This window comes from Gopherus evgoodei, chromosome 2 (assembly GCF_007399415.2).
Source record: "Gopherus evgoodei ecotype Sinaloan lineage chromosome 2, rGopEvg1_v1.p, whole genome shotgun sequence".
Classification (NCBI taxonomy): domain Eukaryota; kingdom Metazoa; phylum Chordata; order Testudines; family Testudinidae; genus Gopherus; species Gopherus evgoodei.
Window position 1 is genome coordinate 194,199,441 of NC_044323.1, and position 21,008 is coordinate 194,220,448.

Genomic DNA, 21,008 nt, shown 5'->3' on the forward strand with positions numbered 1-21,008 from the left:
TAAACGGAGAAAGTAATAGCAAACAAATTCATACCGACCAGAACTTCTGGATAGAGGCACCACAGGATGAGAAATTTTTTTTTGACCTAGGTTTTTATGCTGAACATTATATACTAAGTCAATAATCCTGAAGTGGATAGCTTGGTGTACTGCTGAATGAGTGTATATCCTTGAGGTCTGGCATAATCAACTCCCTTAATCCCATCCTAAGGGTATGTACGTAAATTTATCTTTTAGCCATGTTATAAAGTTAATGGTTTAAAATACCATTTTAAATACAAAATACGTATTTGTTTAAGCTACTTGGGCTAAGCTCATCAATCAAAGACAAGTTCAGTAAGGGCTACATTAAAAAATCTCAGAAAAATGAAGGTTCTGTTCAGTTAGTAGATCAGCATCTGAGATTAAGCATTCCATTGGAGTCCAATGCTATTTGTCAAAAAAAAAAGTCATTGCTATTACTAAGAAAAGGTAAATTATTTTCTCATGTATAGTAATCTCGTTTTGAAGCAATATAAAAGGGATAATAGTGATATCATATACTGCATTCTTTATCAGATATTTTGTGTTCGTTTTTTCATGTTCAATTTCTTTTTTAAAACTAAGATTAAAATTTTGAAAAAAAGAACTCAGGATAATCCAATATGTTCTGTAATATGTGCTTATCCAACAAGCAAATACGAATAGTTATAAAGGTTTACTAAGCCATATCCTTTTTTCTTTAGACAGTAGCAAGTTCTTGAAGGAAAGCTGCATATAGTTTTGTTCCCTCAATGAAATTGTACCTAAAAGAAAACAGAGGCAACAGTATAATTTCACTGTACATAACACAGGAGTTCTTCAGATATACTCACCTACTGTCTCGCATGGAAATAAATGATAATAAGAAACAAATTTTTAACAGTAAAGACAATCTTCGTAAAAACTTACCAAGGAATGTATGATAGACTTTTCCATCACTTTTAATCAAGATTGAATGCTTTTCTGAAAACTATGCTGAAGTTCAACAATGTGATTGGGCTTGTTGCAGGAATTACTATGGCCTGTCTTATACAGAAGGTCAGACAAGATAATCACTATCGTCCCTTCTGGCCTGAAAATCTATGAATTTTTATGCATACGATGACATGACTTAGGTAGTCAAATAAATATATTGACTGTTTTGCCTTTAATTTTGATTGCTATTTAAGGTTGAATAATTAACTATCATGTCACACAAAATAACTAAGGATCACGAGAAAATCAAAAGTGCCTAAATGACTCAGGAGCCTTGTCCCACATTTTTAAAGGTATTTAGACCCTGCTCTGCTCAGTGTTGCAAGGCCAAAGTGACTTAGATGTCTAAGTCCTATTTTCAAAAATGACTTAGCAGTATACATCTCATTGAAAGTCAAGAAAATTAGAATTAGGCTCCTAAATCACTTAGGACCAGATGTTTAAAGGTATTTGGGCATCTACAGACACCTATCTGCATCTATAGGTACCTAAGTACCTTTTGAAAATTTTACCCTAAGAACTTGATCCAAAGCCCTCTGAAGTCAATGGAAAGACTCTTATTAATTTCAACTGGCTTTGGCTCACGCCCTATCCTGTGAAAATACACATGTTTAACTGAAATCATTGGTACTACTCACATGACTACAATTATTCAAGTAATGTGTTTGCAGAACCGAGCCCTAAATTATACCCTTGGTTATAGTCATAGAACTCCTAGGGAAGGTAATGGGAGTCACACGCACACACTGATTTGAGGAATGAATTTGACCCTTTGTTTTACCTCAGCCACTTGAGCAGAAGCTGCAGGTTGTGCTCAAATTCCAAATAAGAGAAGTATTTCATTTTTATATAACTATTGTTCAGCATCAAAATAAAACTTGCAATAGATTCCTTGGAGGTGGATTTTTATTTAAAGTGTGTCCCTCCTTTTTAGCTTCAAATTATTCACTATGTTTACCTTCCAGTGGCTGTATGTATGAAATACAAGTATTAATTATAGTTTCACTAAAACAAAACGTTCACAGGCTATCCCCTCATGCATCTTTTATCAAACTGCTTCTCAGTAGTTAATGCAAGAAACCATAAACAACCAAATGCACCGATATTGTGTTAAAAGCTGCCAACTTCAGTTAATTTGACTACTGTCAGTCATTAGAACTGCAATACAAGTGTTGAAGTGAATCAAGGACATAGAAAAGTAGGAAAGAAAGCATCCGGGTGAAGGCACACACATTTTAACCAACTTGATTACTTAAAGGAGCTCTTCAACTTGAATGTTTTCAAATGACTAATTCCTAAAAATCCAAATATGTTGTAGGGTGTTAGTTGACTACAGGTTTTTGAGAAGGGAAAATAGCAGCATTTGAGGTGAGGAGCCTGCATTTACACCACTTTTTCAAAATTACATCTGGGAGTTCTAAATGTACATTTGAAAAAGTGATGTAAATTCAAGGTGGGGTTTTTTTTATTTGTTACAGTATTGTATATTTTGTCTTCTGAAATTATATTAACACTTTAAAACTCCAAATTTCTTCTAAATTAACATGTTTATGATTTTTAAGAAAATGAGTAAAAAATACCTGCTGATCTTTTCATCTTGCCCATGGGAAGCATCGTCAGGTCCTCCTATTCCTAGTAACATTATACTCTTTCTAGTCACCTCCTGAAAATGTGTGGCAATTGGAATTGTTCCACCTGCACGGATCATGTCAGCCTCTTTTCCAAACACTAGGGAGTGAAGATAACATAAGCTTTATAAAAAAAAAATCAATTTCTACAAGCTTCATGAACCATCTTTCCTGCTTTTATATTTGAATAACTAAAGGCATTATTTGGATATAAACTTGTTTTCTACATTTTTTGTTGGAGGGGCTGGATGGGGAGACTTATGGGGAGTTCTTAAAGATATTTCCTTTTTCCACTAAAAAAACTGTTATGATCGGGTGTTGTTAAGCTTGGATTCAAAGTATTAGAATTCACCCATGCCCATACTTGTGTGTTCTGCCTGTGGGCTATATTCACTATCTAAAGTTCCTGTTCCTACAAATGACTTTACAATGGAGCCTTACACCCATTTGGAGTGCTGAAGCCAATGTTATTCTACATGGGCACAGGGATCTGTCCCCTAACCACAAATAGTATTCATCTGAAGACAAGTCACAGCAGGAGCTGAAAAATGGTAAGAGCAACGAATGACACATCTGTGTGTAATATTTGTGATCATCAGTGTAGTAAAATGTTAACAATGTACATTAATATTGCTTGCAAATCAACCTCATATCAACAAACAATAAAAGCTGCTATGTATGAAAGTGCAATTCTATACAAATATATCAATATTAGAAAGCTGTGTGGACAATAAGAATATGTTCAGACAGAATAAGGAAAATAACCTGGTTTCATTTCTATGGATAATACTTTCAAAAGGTGACATAATTGTCTACCAAATAATCCACATATTATAAAACAGCCAAACCTCTTTTAATTGCTTTCCTTGCAGCCAAATACTGAGGTTCATTTATGTCAGACAGCCAGGGCTTTGATCCTGTGTCACTGGCTACTTTAATGCTGTTAGGACTGTTCAGTTCAGTAAATTTCTTGTTCAAATAGTCAGTCACCTAAAAAAAATAATTGTAGTGATACGAAAATATTTATTTAATTCATTACATAGAGAAAAAAAAACATCTGTGTGTGCATTTGTTTAAAACTCTGACTTGTCAGAGGCACAACTGCCATGCTCAAAATGTTACAGAGACAAAGTGGGTGAAGTAATATCTTTTACTGGACCAACAACAGAATTTGGTCCAATAAAAGATATTACCTCTCCCCACCTTGTCTCTCTAATACTCTGGGACTGACACTGCACATTCAAGATCTCACTGCTTGGACACATAATGAATGTGAAATGTTGACAGTGTGGGAAGAGAGTTCCAGTCATGTTGGTTTTCTGTTGCTGTCAACCCTCTACTCCTATACTGGCTGATGCAGAGATCTTCATTTGTTGGTGCTGTCAATGGACCTATTCAGAAGTAAGTGAAGATTGATTAACCCTGGGACCAAACCATAGTTTTGTCAGAATCTGATGGTTGTCATTTGTATTTGATTTTGGAAAATGATAGATGCTTTTGGATTTGCAGCCAAAAGTACATGGAGTGACTGCATATTATTTACATCCAGATTCTGTTGTTGGGATAGGTACATTATAGATAGTGAAACTGTAGTATGACATTTTTAACATGTTCTTTATCATATTTCTTCTTGGAGACATACGTGCCCCTATATTAGTTTCTTCTTATATAGCAGAAACTCAGATCCTCAGCTACAACCAAGCAGTACAAAGTGCAGCTCAAGAGGGGACAGACTATCAAAAATGTAGCCAAGAAACAACTTGCCGCTAAGCGTCACAGGTGCAGAACTCATTCATTTTGAAGTGGGTCAATGCAATAAACAGGTATAGGAGGAATTAAAAAAGGAGGGATCCACCATCCTACCTGTTTCTCTACTACAGAAGGCTCCATGTTCGGCACCAGCCTTATTGAAAACTTTCCAGTTACTTTTGCAGGGATCACAGTCTTAGCTCCAGGTGCAGAAAAAGCTCCTTCGATTCCATGGATGGAAAGAGATGGATAGCGTGATCTTTGCATTAATAATTCTTCCTGAAGATGTAAAAAATGTAAATATATTAAAGCAGAAGAGGCATTAAACAATAATCTGTAATTAGCTAGCACTTCATGTTACTTCACAATAACAGATTGCATACATGATTCTTACGCAAGCAGTCTCAGTATTATTATTTCCACATGAAACCTCTCTTTGTGTATGTAAGTGTGCTATATATAAATCTGCCTAAAGATTGTGCCAAATCTTCCACGGCTTGTTTTTTCTTAAAGATAACTCATTGTAACAAAATGAAAGAGATCCATTTATTACACCATAATATCTGTTACATATAAAATATCCAGCTTTCAAGCATTTATAGTATTGCCACTATAGACGTGCATAGGATTCATCTTTCTCAAGCCCACAAATCAGGTCAGTGAAAGTAGAGTATCTCAAATATAAACATTAGATTTGTAGGTATCTTAGCTTCAAGATTTAAGGTGCTTTGCATGATATCAGATCAGTCATAAGCATTCAGAACAAACCACACCATGTGAAATACAGATTTTATACCAATCAGTGTATTTTTCTTGTGATATGGGCTCACAACTTCCATGAGCGATAATGGATGTTGCATATGCCAACTGGAAGAAAAACGTAAGTGGCATTAAAAATAGAACAGTGACCAATATTTTAGTTAATAAATGGATTTTTAAGAGGGTCCAATCTTTAGGTGAGTTTTTTGTTAGATAAGTCACAATCTTCAATAGTTTTATATATTATTTTATATATTATTTTATAGATAGACCATAGTTTTATATATTGGGATTCCAAAATCCTTACTCCATGTTAGTCACAGAGCATGACCATTTATCTCCTCGCTGACAAAGATGTCACTTTTGCAGTGGGTATTATAAGGATTATGCAGGTTTTTCCAAGAGGTAGGTGTATTAGCAAATAAAAGATTTCTTGGTTGGGCCAAATTCTGCACTCAGTTATATGGTGAAATCCCCACTGAAGTACCTGTTCAATCCAGAGCAGAATTTTGTCGATAGAATTCTGGCAATCTGTGATCCTATCACAAAGGAAAAGTTGTTCTTGACCAATATTAATATTTATATTGCTGTGTTGTCCAAATGGCCTAATCTTGATTGGGTCCCATTGTGTTAGTGATACATATAGAAGTAGTTGTCCCTGTCCTGAAGAGCTTGCTAAAATCTAAGACAAGTAACACATGGGGTCCCAGCACTGGTGAGAATAAGGAGAGATTTGAAGGAACCCCTGATTTTAGGGCCTGATTCAAAGCCCATTGAAGTCAATGGAAAGATCCCCATTGACTTCAGAAATGACTATGATTTATTATTCCAACTGAGAAGCCTGAAACCAATGAAGGAAAATTCTATACCAATACAAAAATAAATGTAACATATACCTTAGTTTTGTTACGAAACTCTTCTAATCCATATTTGGCCATAATCTGGTCCAGGTCATATTCAATTCCTTCATAGAGTTTCTTTTCTTTTTCAGTGAGAGGAGCTACTGCTTCATAAATTCCAGGGATCAGGATATGACCAGAGGAATCTACCAGAGTGTCTAGAGAAAAATCCAAATGAATTTTAATTGATCTAGAAAAAGAAGGTTCATGTCTAATAAACACTGCAGAGACAACAGAAATCTGCAACAAAAAAGTGTCTGTAAAAACCCTGCAGAGATGGTTTTCATGTTTATATTGACCTTACTGTTATATTTTAATGTCACTTATAATTGCAGTTTTCAAGCTCTGGAGTTTTCTGAGCCTAATATAAGTATTTGTTTAACAATTAACCATTTACAGCTGTGATTTAGTGGCAACTCAAGGCACTGGCAAATGGGAGATACAAATTTGAGTCCTAAAATGTCTTTGGGAGCAAAGATTTGAAAGGCACCACACTTTTTCCTGAGACAGAAAGTAATGTGTGACCCCTCTTGTGGATATATGGACTACGCCTACACTGTGAGCCAAGGGTATGAATTCCCTGCTGTTGTACACATACTCACATTAGCTCTCAGCGAGCAAGCCCAAGTATAAATAACAGTGGAGTCACGGAGGCACAGCTGAGCTGTTGTGCTATATGTTTACTCACCCGAAACTACGGAGTAAGTACTCAGCACAGCTCAGCTATGCCTCCTCTGTGGTTACTTGTGCCTGTGCTGCTGCTGCCGCTACCTTGGCCCAGGGCTGGCTCCAGGCTTTCTGCTGCCTCAAGCAGCAAAAAAAAAAAAAAAAAAAAGCTGATTAATGGCACTTCGGCGGCAGCTCAATCACGCTGCTCCATTCTTCGGCGGCATTTCGGCAGCGGGTCCTTCACTCCCTCTCTGGCAGCACTTCCGTGGCAGCTCGAAGAGGAAGAGAGGGACTGAGGGACCCGCTGCTGAATTTCCACCGAAGACCCGGACATGCTGCCCCACTAATGGATGGAGTGCTCCCCCTTTGTATTGGCCGCCCCAGGCACCTGCTTCCTTCGCTGGTGCCTGGAGCCGGCCCTGCCCTGGCCACCACCTGTTGAACCCCAGGTTCAGTGCTATTTATACTCACGCTAGCTTAGAGCTAGCGTGAGACTATATGCACACAAGCAGGGGAATAACACCCCTAGCTTGTAGTGTAGATGCCGCTGACTAAGTCCAGATAAATCAGACTTCTGGAGGAAAAGTCCTCCTGAAGACAGAATTATGCAGGAGAGGGAGTAGAAGAGGAGAAGGATCAGGGCAGCCAATCTCCATGAGGCTCTTAGAAACCCAATGGAGGAAAAAAAGTTGCAAGGTGTTGTACATCAAACTTTGAAAACTTACATTGTATTGTTAATCAGTATTAGCATTAAAATTGAATAACTACAGGTGGGTGTTTCTGTTTTAGCACAAATAAATTAACAGTGTGGACAATATATGTATGTAGGAGAAAATGTATGTATGTAGATACGTAAATTTGCACACCTGGTGCACATACTGTTACCTTATATACTGTTGTGATACACATTAAAAACGTTCTACAGCGATCAGCCACAGAGATTAGACACATAAAATTAGGAGCTTTTACTCAGGATGAGCATTGCTCATCACCATTTTCTTACAATATCCCTCCTTAACTTTTCAACTTACTTGCACAGAACTTTATGAAATATTGGTAGAAAAAAACCTAAATAATGTACCCTGAGGTGAATAAATAATGGGAGTCAAAGTAGGTTGCAACTGAAAAAGCAGAGGCCGGATACATAAAAAGAAAGTTCAGACCAGGGCAAATAAACCTAATCTTCTTCCACATTTAAAGCTAACAGATTGCAGCCTGATTAGTTCTTAGATGGATGGCCACAAACTCTGGTGCAGTAGTCTTATTACTTTAATTGCTCAATGTCCTTGTACTGCACATTATCTCCTATTCGGAGCATCTCTTTGCTTTATTCATTTTCCACCAAATTCACCTAAAGCCTCTGCCCTTCTCTCTTTGGAGATTAATGCTTTTATTTAAAAGCTATAACCTTTGGACTAAACTTAGGTTTACCTATAACTAAAAGGAGAGCTGCTTTCACACCTGGCTTGCGAGCTAGGCCTGTTGCTTTTGGATGGCACAATTTCTTTCTGGAGTGAATTATTAACTAACAAAGATACTCTTCATCTGATTAAAATCTCAACCTTAAAACTGCATTAAAGTAGTTAAAACACCACATACTGTAAGAAACCGTGTAGCAACCCCCACGGAACTTGGAGGGAGGAGCACAAGTTGCAGGAGGAAAGAGTTTGGAGGAGACACCAAAGTCTGTTTGTCTGCACATAGTTTGAATGCTAGCTGCAGTTGCAGCACCTGTGTAAATAGTTGCTTTAATAAAGATCCAGTATAGTTTAACAACACAGAATCCTTTCATGTTATTATCCAATACATGGTACATGAAACAAACAGAACTGGGGTTGCAATGTTAACAAACACATTAAAGTAAACAGAGTTGTTCCTTTTTTTTTTTTGAGTTGCCCATTTAAATTAACTTGGCCCTATATTATTAAAATAAATTACACCATTGGATGAAATGCTGCAGCACTTGCAATTATGCATACAATGGATCCAGACCAGAAGGCTTCTTTACTTAGTCCTTACTAAGGAAAAGTCTCATGAGAATTAATAGGAATTTTGTCTGAGTAACAACGTCAGTACCAGGCCCAGTACATGTAATTCATGTTTTTATATTCCTGTGCTTTTAGTTGGTGGGAGTCAGAACAATACCTGATATGCTTTGAAATGGAACATGACAGACCTGGAACATGACATTTATTCATAGATAATTAAAGCAATACATACCTAACAGAAATATTAAGTCATTCATTGCTTCATGTAATATTCCTCCAAAGCTCCCTGAGTGTAAGTCTCGTTTAGCACATTCTATCTGCAAAAATAGAATAGATGAACACACTTGATACTTCCTTTACAAGCCATGGAGAAGGCTGTGTAAGCTTTCAGTTTAATTCAACAGGAAAAGTCTATGGTTATTTTCATTTCAGGATTTCTAGGTATATTATCACAATTTATATGCTATTGTTTTTTGTTTTGCTTGCAATTTTGTTCTCTTTTCCATCACTGTGGAAAAAAACCAAATGTGCTAATGCACCTTTCTTTAAATAATATTTATTTGACTTAATATTAAAGAATCTATTATCCATTTACTTCTTCTGATGCTGACAGACTAATCTGACACTCTTGAGAGCCATATTTTTGAAAAACAAGCTGGGTATTAAAAATGAGAACCAATATTTTCATTTTTTCTGCTATTCCACATGGACTATAGAATAAATATTTTCTGGAAAATCGAGATGAAACTTTTAGCACAAAAGTGATGTGCCCAGTTCCATTTTTATTTTCCTGTCATTGGGGGCAGGCTTACTATGAAATGGCACAATAGTTCTGAGCTTTTTAGTAAAACATTATGGCGTTTACATAGCTAGGAAGCAGACATGATGAGAGTTGCCTGCACAACACTGGTGCCCTAGCTGCCTTTTGCAGAGGCGGAGGCAGGGAAGCAGTGCTGAAGAAGATAAAACAGGAGCTATACTTCCAACTTCCTGCATGGCTGTTGAACCAAGAGGCACCAGAATAAAAGTTTTAAATCATTTTAAGATAATAGATTATAGAGAATGAAGTAGTTTTTATAGAAAATAGAAGATATTTTGCTTAAAATAGTGTGGCCTATTTTTTGTCATTTGTCATTATAAATTCATGACTTCTGCCTTTTCCCCTCTCCCTACTATCAGACTATGACTTTTTGTTATAATTTATCAGGATAGACCACTAGCCCTACCAATGATAAATCTCTGCGTGTAACCTTAAATCCCATGTATTTCATGATCCCAGATAAATTCCTTGGAGACTGGCATGTACAGGAAATCCTTGATTCATTAGCTAATATTTTGTAAAGCCCTTTGAATATATAGAGGGACAAATTCTCCTCTTAGTTAATTTCAGTGAGGTTGCATTGGTACAACTGAAAGGATAATTTTACCCATAATGTGCTTATATGTGAACTTCCTATTATTATTTCTATCTACCAGTACTAGAAAGTGGTGATTCCTTTAGTTCAGCCTTATAATTACTACCATATATAACAGAGATGGAATCACTGTATAATCCTATATCTACCTTTAACCCTGTGAGTTTATATATTTGGTAGGGCTATTAGTGTTTGGACCTGGATAAATATAAAGCCACTTGATAAATACTCAGGTAATATTCAGTTAATGAGAGTATAAGATCATGCTTGTTTTTGCACAATACCTCAACAAAGAAGTAGCAAATTCCTCTTGTCCCATATGTAATACCAGGTTTGTTGCTGAGCCATGCAGAGTCAGTGACCACAATGTAATCAACATCAGAAAAAAATGTACTGTTTCTCTGTTTAACTAGCGTATTTAGCCCAATGGACCCTACTTCTTCCATACCTTCAAGCAGAATCTTTACATTAACAGGAAGTTCCTATAAGGAAATGTTTCAAAAAGATTCATAAGCAATTGGTTAACTAGTTGCAAATAGCAAACTTATTGATAAAGAAAATAAAAGTCACATGCATGTTTTTGAAGTGCTTCAATTGCATTCAGCACAGCCAGAACTTGTCCTTTGTCATCAGATGCACCTCATCCGTAGAGATTGCCTTGAAAACAAAATAGAATGAGATTGTAATAACTAATAAAGTTAGTTTATTAGGCAAGTGCAGACAGTGATGTTGCACAGGTAACAGAGCCATAGTTGAGCTGTAGAAATTTTATTACTCATCATTGTGCACTGAAAAGTAGGAAAGAAGCCAGTTAGAGCTCAAGATGAATTTGCCAGGATGGCCTTTAGAAAATTATCTTTTTACTTGTAAGCTGACCATATCTGATGTGGAAATCACTGAGACATAATAAATATATAGCCCAGGATGCAATATTTTACTGAATCAGTTTTTAAAATAGAATTACTCTTTAAACTATTAATAAATATAAAATCTTTTAAAATGCCATAGTATTTCCTCCTTCTATTTATGATCTTGCATACAACTAAAATAGTGTTTTGACAGGTTGTATATGTAACGCAGAGCTCTACGTGGTCTGTAGAAAATGTACACAGAGCTCTACGTGGTCTGTAGGTTATTTGAATAACATGGTCTCCTGAAGCCAGGATTAGCTATCTCCCTGATGTTCAAAATGTAGCTGGAGTACTCAACCTTTGCTATTCCAAATTCCATTATTGGATTTGTATTGTAATAATTGCAAAGTCCATATTTACTTATAGTAAATGTTTATATTGGACATCCTTCCTTTTGTATGCTCAAGTTTAATTAAAGTTCTTTGTTAGCTTACAGTTGAGTAGGAGAAATTTTATAACAAGCTGAATGGAAGGGGCTAAAGTGAGGTTCTCTTCAGCATTGCCTTCCAAAACTGGCAGAAAATAATAGTACAAAAGCAATATGATTTTGCACCCTTATTCTGATCAGACCAGGAATGCCCACAATTTCAGCACAACCATCCATACAGGGTACTCAGAAGGAACATAAGCAGTATGATGGGGGAATATAATAGCTGATCAAGGGAGCTAAATGTCTCAACCATGCCTCCTGCCCCAGAATTCGCCTGCTTTCTAGCCATGGAGGAACAACAGAGCATGGATTCTGTGGGTTTGACAGGAACTGGTAGTGAGGCACAAAAGTTGTACCCTATTTGGATACCTCAGGTGAAATCCTGGCTATAACTGAAGTCATTAGCAAAACTCCCATGGCTTCAGTGGATTCAGAATTTCAGCTCTAAGTTCTGGTGTAGGCATATGTGCAAGATGCAATCTAAATTTGGTGCAAGATCTTCCGTGCAGCTGTATTTTTAAGTCAAGTGCTTATTTTTGCATATAAGGAAAAAAAGTTCAAAGGATTTTAGTGGAAAATCTATTCACAGACAAAGAAGGCATTTCCCAGAAGGTTTGCTATTTTACCTGAACAGAATTGTTTGTTTCTATGTTATTTGAATGATCTTCCTCTTTTTCTTCCAAGGAATGGAAGCTGCTTTAGTATAAAGGGTCTGACTGTATACATGCTAAATCAGTTGCTGAAAGCTTTCAAGCAGCTCAAGCACTTACCATTTTTCTCTGTCAATATGTAAGGCTCTGTTGACCATCCATCCTCAATTTTTGCCGGCTGCACATCCATATGCCCATAAAAACAAACGGTAGGCTTTTTTGGATCTTTTACAATGTTTGCCAGAATAACTGGTGGCAAAGAGATTTTGTTTCCATTGGGTAGCTAAAATAAATCAAATATTTTCATTATATACATTGACAGAGGCTTCCAAAACATGCATTTATAGATGATGAAGTCAATGGAGTTTGCACCAGGGATGATTTTGATCCTACTTGGCTTGATTTTTGAATGTCTTCTGTTTAGTTCTGTCCCTGTAAAAATAATTTTAGAATGACTGCTATATAGAAGCAGACTAGAATTTACATCCTAAGGCTATTACGCAAGGATATATAATTTTCTGGAGCAGTGAATGGTTATATATGCAACAAAAGAGTAACAATGCTAGCCGTAGCACAAAATAAGAAATGGTCTTAGGGACATGGAAACCATTTTGTTGCAGGAGGTTGGTCCTGGTTCCAGTCACATAACATTAAAAACATCACTGGTGTGTGCAGTACCTCGGATTTAAGGGGATAAGGAAAAGTTCTGGAAGCTCTAGTGCTAGGAGACAGATACTTCCACCAACACCCAGTTCTACTTCTTCAAAGCCTCGGGAGTCAGGAACAGAAATTATATTTCTTGTTGTCTCCTGGCATCCCCTCTTCTGGACCTCTGAAAAAGGGGAGGAAAGGATCTTCATAGCTCACTGGCTCCCCTGCCTGGTAAATGTGATTTTAAAGTTGATGATGGCCCTTTACATTCTGGACACTTAATCCACCAGGATTACACTATTGGTTCCTGTGTATATAAAATAAGCCTTTTTTGGGTAGTCTGCAGTTTACTTCTTGATGCAAAAGCCAAAGAAAAACCATACTTATAGTTACAGTGGTAACCCATTTTATAGGTGTGCGACTTAATTTGTACAGCACTTAGATAGCATGGTTATATCACTAGACAACAGCTGGTTATAGATACTTAGATTTGTATCCTGAAAACACAGTGAAAATGTATTACCTCTTGCATGTCCAGATCTACCATCTCAACTGTTCCACCTAACTTTCTTATCCTTTCTTCTGCCAAAAGCATCATGTTTATAACCAGATGTCTCTTTTCAGGGTCAGTGGAGTCACTTTCTATGGCCACCCAATCTTTGAGTCTCTGCAGGATAAGAAAATTGAAGGTGATGATCTACATGCAGTGTATTGCTCTAAGCAGATGCTACAGCCCTCTGAAATGAAAGTTACCTGAAAATATCACTGTGATGCTGGCAGATCAGGTGCCAGCTCATGCCAAGGCTCAAGGCTTAACTGAACACTGACAAATGCAGACCTGGAAATCAGTCTGGCTTCGTGGTGTGTTAGTATAGTTAAAGTAGATATTAGTGTTTTAAGAATGTGATTAATGTTCAGACAATGCTTGTAGGATGCTGCATGTATTAATCCTACTTATAATGCCTATCTCCCGTGGTATAAATTTATATTGAGTGTTTTCATTGTAAACCTCTGTAATTATGTAACTCACCAAACAGGAAAAGAAGCATTAATTAGTGTAAAGTGCTGGTCCAGCAGACAAGAGGCCCTTAGAAACTAGATGAGCCATTGTAAGGCATTAAAAGGACAAAGACCTGGTTGATTGCCCTCCCCACCTACATGAAGAGGAGCCAGGCACGGACACTTGTTCTATCCGTTTGGATTCTGGGGTGAAGGGGATAAAAATCCTTGACATGGAGAACTGAATCTTTATGCTGGTTAGACTCTGAGTGGCACAGATTCCTAAACATCAGCAAGAGATCTCCATGCTGCTTGGTATGGGTCAGCCCTGAGGGACATATAGAGCTGCTTATTATAGAAGCTTATATTACCTTTTAAAATCTAAGACTGTAACTCATTTGTGTGTGTATGTTTCCTGTTTTAACCTCATAAATAACTCTCATTTCTTTTCTTACTTAATAAATCTTTAGTTAGTTTATTACTGGACTGGCTATAGACATTGTCTTTGGTTTGAGAGACGAGTACAATTTACCTGGGGTAAGTGACTGGTCCTTTGGGACTAGGAGTAAGCTGAATATTTTTTGATCTTTGATGTAAAACAGCCATCTATCATATAGTCCAGCTTGCCTGGGCATCAAGATAGACTGGAATGGCCAAGCATCTGTCTGTGACTCCATGATATGACTGTTACAATGCTTTAGGAATTCGCATTTGAGACTGGATTGGTTGATATCTAATTGAAAAACATACAACCAATTTGGGGTTTCTGCCCTGCTTTCTGACAGTCTGCCCTGAGGCTGGCACCCATGGTCATGAGCCACTCCAGACAGCTTGACAATAACATTCATTGTTCTATCCTCATTCACATAGCTTTTAAATATCAACTACGGCCTGAATCCTGCAATAAGCTCTTCATGGATACAGGGTCCTCTCTCCTGTGCAGAACATTCCTGCACTGGGACCTAAGTCGGTTAAACAAATTAAGAAAGCTAAGAAATTGAAACGTGGTTCTACTCTGCAAATTGATTATGGATGAATAGCACCTTCTTACTCCAGAAATCTGCTCCTTATGTGTACTTAGGGTCTTCTTTGTTGTTGTTAGCGGCAATAATAAGTTTTTATTGTTTTTCACTAATGATAGCAGTGCAGAGCCAATGGAGTTGAGAGAGAGCTGAATTCTATTGCTTCTTGTGCATCATCAATAGAATTGTTTGTTTGTTAAATTCCAAACAGTTGCACCTAAACAAATCCATTGAAGGAAATGGTTTTGCACAGGTGTCCTTGGGGACATATTTCCTAAACAATGAGACTGTATAGGGGTCAGTGATGGCCTAAATTTGTCATCAGAATCTTTATCACTGAAGATGAAATGTTGAAGGAAAGAACTCAACTTAAGTCGTAGATTCCAGATCAAATTTGCAAGGCTGACATTTATTAAAAATTTATTAAAAATCTTTTTATTTGTAAACTGAACACATTTCATATGGAAATCAAGGAGGGCCCAGTTCTGGCCAATGTATTCGTGTTGGGTTGTAACTTGCTCCACCAGTTGTTCTGTTGAAATAAATGCAAATGCCTATGTAGAAAGGTACTAACTCAGTGTAAATTAGGGTTTTAAAAGTGGGCTCTAAGAAGCTACAACCATGGAATCCTATGATGTCATATTTTAACATTTAACCTGTAAATTTATGGCAGGCTCATTGAAATGTAGCTTTCTAATACATTAAATATGAAAATGATTTATTAAATCAGTACAGTGTCCCTTGTGTTATTTATTTTGATGTTTAATTCCTTTATTTTAAACTGTCCCCACATTTCCAGTTACCGATATGGTATGCTTTTGTTGTATTCACAGTGCATAGCTGCATAGTAGAAGTTATCAAGGGAGAAGCTATAAGTTTTGGTATCTGGGTAGGGACTAGATGAGGAACTTTAGCTGGATGTTTCTGTTAAAATAACGAGTAGCAGAATAGTTAATTTCAACATTTAAAATTTCTTTTTTAGGCCGTGTCAACAACTACTGGAAATGAACAGGTCAATTCAGAGGTATTGTTTCAGGCTCTCTGCAGAGTGAGGAAGACAACATTGAATCATTTTATGCAAAGCTCAGGTTTTCAAGGTTATCTTCACAATCATGAGCACTACAATATATAAATATATAAAGCTTATATTCCAGAACACAAACTTATAGTAACGCAGGGGTCGGCAACCTTTCAGAAGCGGTGTGCCGAGTCTTCATTTATTCACTCTAATTTAAGGTTTTGTGTGCCAGTAATACATTTTAACATTTTTAGAAGGTCTCTTTCTATAAGTCTATAATATATAACTAAACTATTGTTGTATGTAAAGTAAATAAGTTTTTTAAAACATTTAAGAAACTTCATTTAAAATTAAATTAAAATGCAGAGCCCCCCTGGGCTGGTGGTCAGGACCCGGGCAGTGTGAGTGCCACTGAAAATCAGCTCATGTGCCGCCTTTCAGCACACGTGCCATAGAGTGCCTACCCCTGTAGTAACGGTTTGGCAAAGGGTGCATTCTGTGATAAATTCTGTTATTATAGATGCACGGAATACTCTGGGTCCTAGGAAAAATGTTGCATATCTTACTTAGGTTACAAACTCCAATGGTGAGGTTTTGGCCTTTTTTGATTACTTATCCTATTTATTGTTAAAATAATAATTGCCCTGTACGTAGTACTTTTAGAAAGCTAAAGTTTATTAGCAGAAAGCAACAGAAAACTGATATAAGTCTGCTTACTCCTTTGTAAAACACTTTGAGATCTATGGATGAAAAACTCCATACAAGAACTAGGTATTTATTATTATTGCTACTACTTTCTTATGAAAATCATATGAAATATTATCAAAAAATAATTCATTGCATGTATATATCACTTTTCATTCAAAAAGAGCAAAGAATACTATGACCAGAAGTAAAATACCGGCTATGCTATGATCACTAATTGAACCATTTTAGGATTTTTTTTTTTTAAAGTCTAACCTACTTTGAGAATTCATATGACTAGAAACTTACATCGCAAACATTCTTACTGTGCAGCAATGGGCTTTACCTGCACGTATTCATCTTGATGTTCTTCAATATACTGAAATATTTGATCCAAAGGCACAGATACTGCTGTAGTAAGTGACATGAACGACATGGCAAGCACCAGGGCAGTCTGTAAAAGAAAACTGAAATGTTTAAAACAAGTTTATCCTTTGATTCTCAGACTTTATACAATACTCATTCTGTGTGCTTCCAGGAAGATATATTGCCATTGCAAAAAATGACTTGGGTAGCTTAGTTAATACCAGTGTCAGGTAGTGCTTAAACACTTAGGAAGACATTTATTTCATGTTATTCCAGTTCTAGCTACATTCTTGGTCCTTAATAATCAGAGCTCACAGTGTGAAACAGGAATGCTGAAGCCCCTGAAGGCAGAGTTGGACCCCTTGGAGGTCTGCCTACACTGAAGCTGTTCCTCCTGGAGACTATTCAAAAGCTAGGAGTACAGCACCAATCCTGTGGATCCATGACACAGTGGTATCAACTGTTTTAGGTATTGGGTGTATTTCTTAGACTGGTGGAACAAAATGGGGAAACTTTTAAAGTGACCACTGTAACATCACAGCTCCATTCAACTGATGATAGCAGCTGACACACTCTGCAGAAAGAAAGAAAGATGTTGGGTTAGTAGAGGATAGGAATGACCAGTATGACAACAATTAGTATCTCCGATTCCCACTCCACAAGCTCAGATGCTGTATGCTTTTTTTAAAAAAGTACATATTGTATTTTTAGGTCTGTATTCAGCCTCAGAGGATAAAACATATGTATAGCACCTTTGTGGGGCTGCTGTTCTGGGGATGCTTTAGAGGAGCACTCAGGACATTCTGAAAGCTGATGAATAAAGGTGAAGCCAGGAGCTTTACAAAGCCAGAGAGCTATGAATGGGGAGTGGTATAAGAACTACTATGGTAACCCTACCTCATTCAGGGATTTCCCCCATGCTCAGGGAATCCCTCTACAACCAGACCTGCTATTTCTACAGCCCCTTTGCACTGACAGACTGGTATAAGGAAGCCAGAGTACAGGCGAGAATCTGCCCCATAAAATCTACACACATTAGAGCCAGATTCTTCAGTTAAGTGGCACAAAACAGCTGTAATGCACCAGAGATGGCCATCTGAGAATTCTCCCTGTGCCAGGAAAAACTCCACTTCCTTCTGTGTCTCCCATCTCCTACCCACTTTCCCCAAACACTCCCTTTATAAAGGAAAAGAGGGAGGCAGGGAGCATGTTGGGGGTGCACAACACAGGCCATAGAACTTCCCTGAAATAATTCCTGTGTAACCTAGAGCATATGTTTTAGAAAAATATCCAATCTTGATTTTTAAAAGGATCGGGAAGGGGTGTTTGTGTGTAAGAAACCAGCTATGCCCTATCCCCCAGTGAGGTGAGGTCCTTAAAGGAGCTCAGGAACAGTCCTGAGGGGCCTTATGCCAGTGGCATAAATTAGGGCCACTCTTGTGCAGGCCTACCTTGCCCTAGTGCCTGGTGGCTGTGATGCAGGAAAGTACCACTATCTCCCTGTTGCCTCTTCCGCTCCACTCCACATGAGTTCAGTTACTGATCAGTATTATTTATCTCATTAAGAAGCATTTCAGCTCAGCTCTAAGCATTTTGTTGCTGTTTTTAAGTTTATAAAATGTGTAATTTGTGCCAAATCCCGAGAGTCAGCCTTTATTTAATGCAAAATGAAAAGCATAGAGAAGATTGGACCTAAGCTATTGAGCTACTATCAGCACCTTGGAGTAAGTGGAAGGGACTTGTTAGTTCGGCTCTTTCAAATGCTGTCTGCACACTTGGTGCTATTTACAAGATCAATAAGAGACAGAGAAGTTGAACATCATTTGGCTTCTTCACTCTGTACCAAATTGTGTTCCCACTTCTCATGCTGGAAGGGCATAACGAGTGGAATCAGTTCTGGGTCTAGTTCTGTTCAATATCGTCAATAATTTAGACAATGGTTTAGAGAGGACACTTATAAAGTTTGCGGATGGTACCAAGCTGGGAGGGGTTGCAAGTGCTTTGGAGGATAGGATTAACATTCAAAATGATCTGGACAAACTGGAGAAATGGTCTCAAGTAAATAGGATGAAATTCAATAAGGACAAATGCAAAGTACTCCATATAAGAAGGAACAATCAGTTGCACACATAGAAAATGGGAAATGACTGCCTAGGAAGAAGTACTGCAGAAAGGGATCTGGGGGTCATAGTGGATCATAAGCTAAATATAAGTCAACAGTGTAACACTGCTGCAAAAAAAAAAAAAAAAGCAAACATCATTCTTGGATGTATTACCAGGAGTGTGGTAAACAAGACACGAGAAGTATTTCTTCCACTCTACCCCGCACTGGCTAGGCCTCAACTGGAGTATTGTGTCCAGTTCTGGGCACCACACTTTGGGAAAGATGTGGACAAACTGAATAAAGTCCAGAGGAGTGTAACAAAAATGATTAAGGGGCTAGAAAACATGACCTGTTAGGAACGATTGGAAAAAAATGGTTTTGTTTAATCTGGAGAAGAGAAGACTGAGGAGGGACGTGATAACAGTCTTCAAGTACATAAAAGATTGTTATAAAGAGGCGGGTGATAAATTGTTCTCCTTAACCACTGAGGACAGGACAAGAAACAGTGATCTTAAATTGCAGCAAGAGAGGTTTAGGATTGACATTAGGAAAAAATTCCTAACTGTCAGGGTGGTTAAGCACTGGAATAAATTGCCTAGGAAGGTTGTTGAGTCTCCATCATTTTTCAGAGTAGGTTAGAAAAACACCTGTCAGGGATGGTCTAGATAATGCTTCATCCTGCCTTGAGTGAAGTGGACTGGACTAGATGACCTCTCAAGGTCCCTTCCAGTCCTATGATTCTATGATTCAATCAGAGTTTTGCCATTGACTTGGCCGGGATCAGGATTTGGCTTTTAAAAAAGTAAACAATCAAGACCTCTGAAAATTGTGAAGAGGGGGAATCAGAAGATATTCTTTAAGGTTAATACATGGTATGGCTTAGACTGGTCATTTACTTTCCTTTGTAAAACACTTTGAAATCAATGATGAAAAGTGTGATGTAAGCACTGGTATTATATAAATTACTATTACTTTTTAATTTTGCTTCAGTGGTTGTGCTCACTCTTCTTTTTTTCCTAGCAGAAATAAAGAACTTTTATTGCTGAAATTTCCATAAACGGTGCCAAATTCTGATGCCAGAAAATGACAAAATTTTCCATTGATTCTTTAGTGGGAACAAGACTGGGTCCTTGAAGAGCTGAAGTTTCTCTAGGTTTATGATCAATTGCTTTTAACCTAGGAAGTCTGGAATTCTTTTAATTCTCTATAAAATGTTTTAAGTCAATTAAGCCTTTTAAAATTCGCTTTAATCCCTCCCTAAACTCCTTTGAAGTCATTTTGCTCTTTGCCAATCCAGTTCTCTCCTTTATTTTTCTCTGCTTTTAATGATAGCGCTTCAATGTTTGCCAAAACTGCAGTGTTATCACACTCTTTACATATATTTATATAAGCACACATACCCACACAGGACATTTGTAAGTAAACACAAAATGCCTGACTCTCTCTTACATCCTCTTCCTGTGCCCTGGGGCTCCCCAAACAGAATACTCTCCTGGCATCTAAATATCGTGATTTTTCAAAAATGCTCAAAGTCTCTTTAGGCTGTAGAATAATTATCTCATGCAACATAACAACAACAAGAAAGTATAAAAATGAACCAGGAAATGTTTTACCATGGCTGTGAAAAGGAGCAGCTTCCAAAATTGTCTCATTAGTGCCTTGGTGGTAGAGGTGGTCACAACAGGGTAACAGTCTGAGCTGTGTTGACTTCCTTTTATCTCAGTGGGGTGGTTCCAGCTGACTCTTGTCCAATAACCCATTCCCACCCCCTTTCTCTCTTGTTTACAGTTATTTAGTCTCTCCAAATATTTTGTTAATGATATCTGTCACATTTACTTAGATTCAGAATACCTAGGCTGCCATGATCAATTTGGAGATATCAGTATTAATTTTTTGCTTGACTAATACCAGCTTACCCAGGGAATACATCTCTCCTCTAAACCCCAATTCTTATGGTTCATTTGAGACAGATTAGGAAAAGGTGTTTCCTTTCTTCAGCTGTCTGGACTTACTATACAGAGAACATTTTTATTAGGATATGTAACCTTATTATAATATTTTACACAATTA

At 37.4% G+C, this 21,008-nt stretch overlaps 1 pseudogene; it reads right to left on the reverse strand.

Annotated features, from left to right (window-relative positions):
* On the reverse strand, window positions 1–20,614 carry LOC115645160 (annotated as a pseudogene).
* Between the last annotated feature and the right edge of the window lie 394 nt (window positions 20,615–21,008).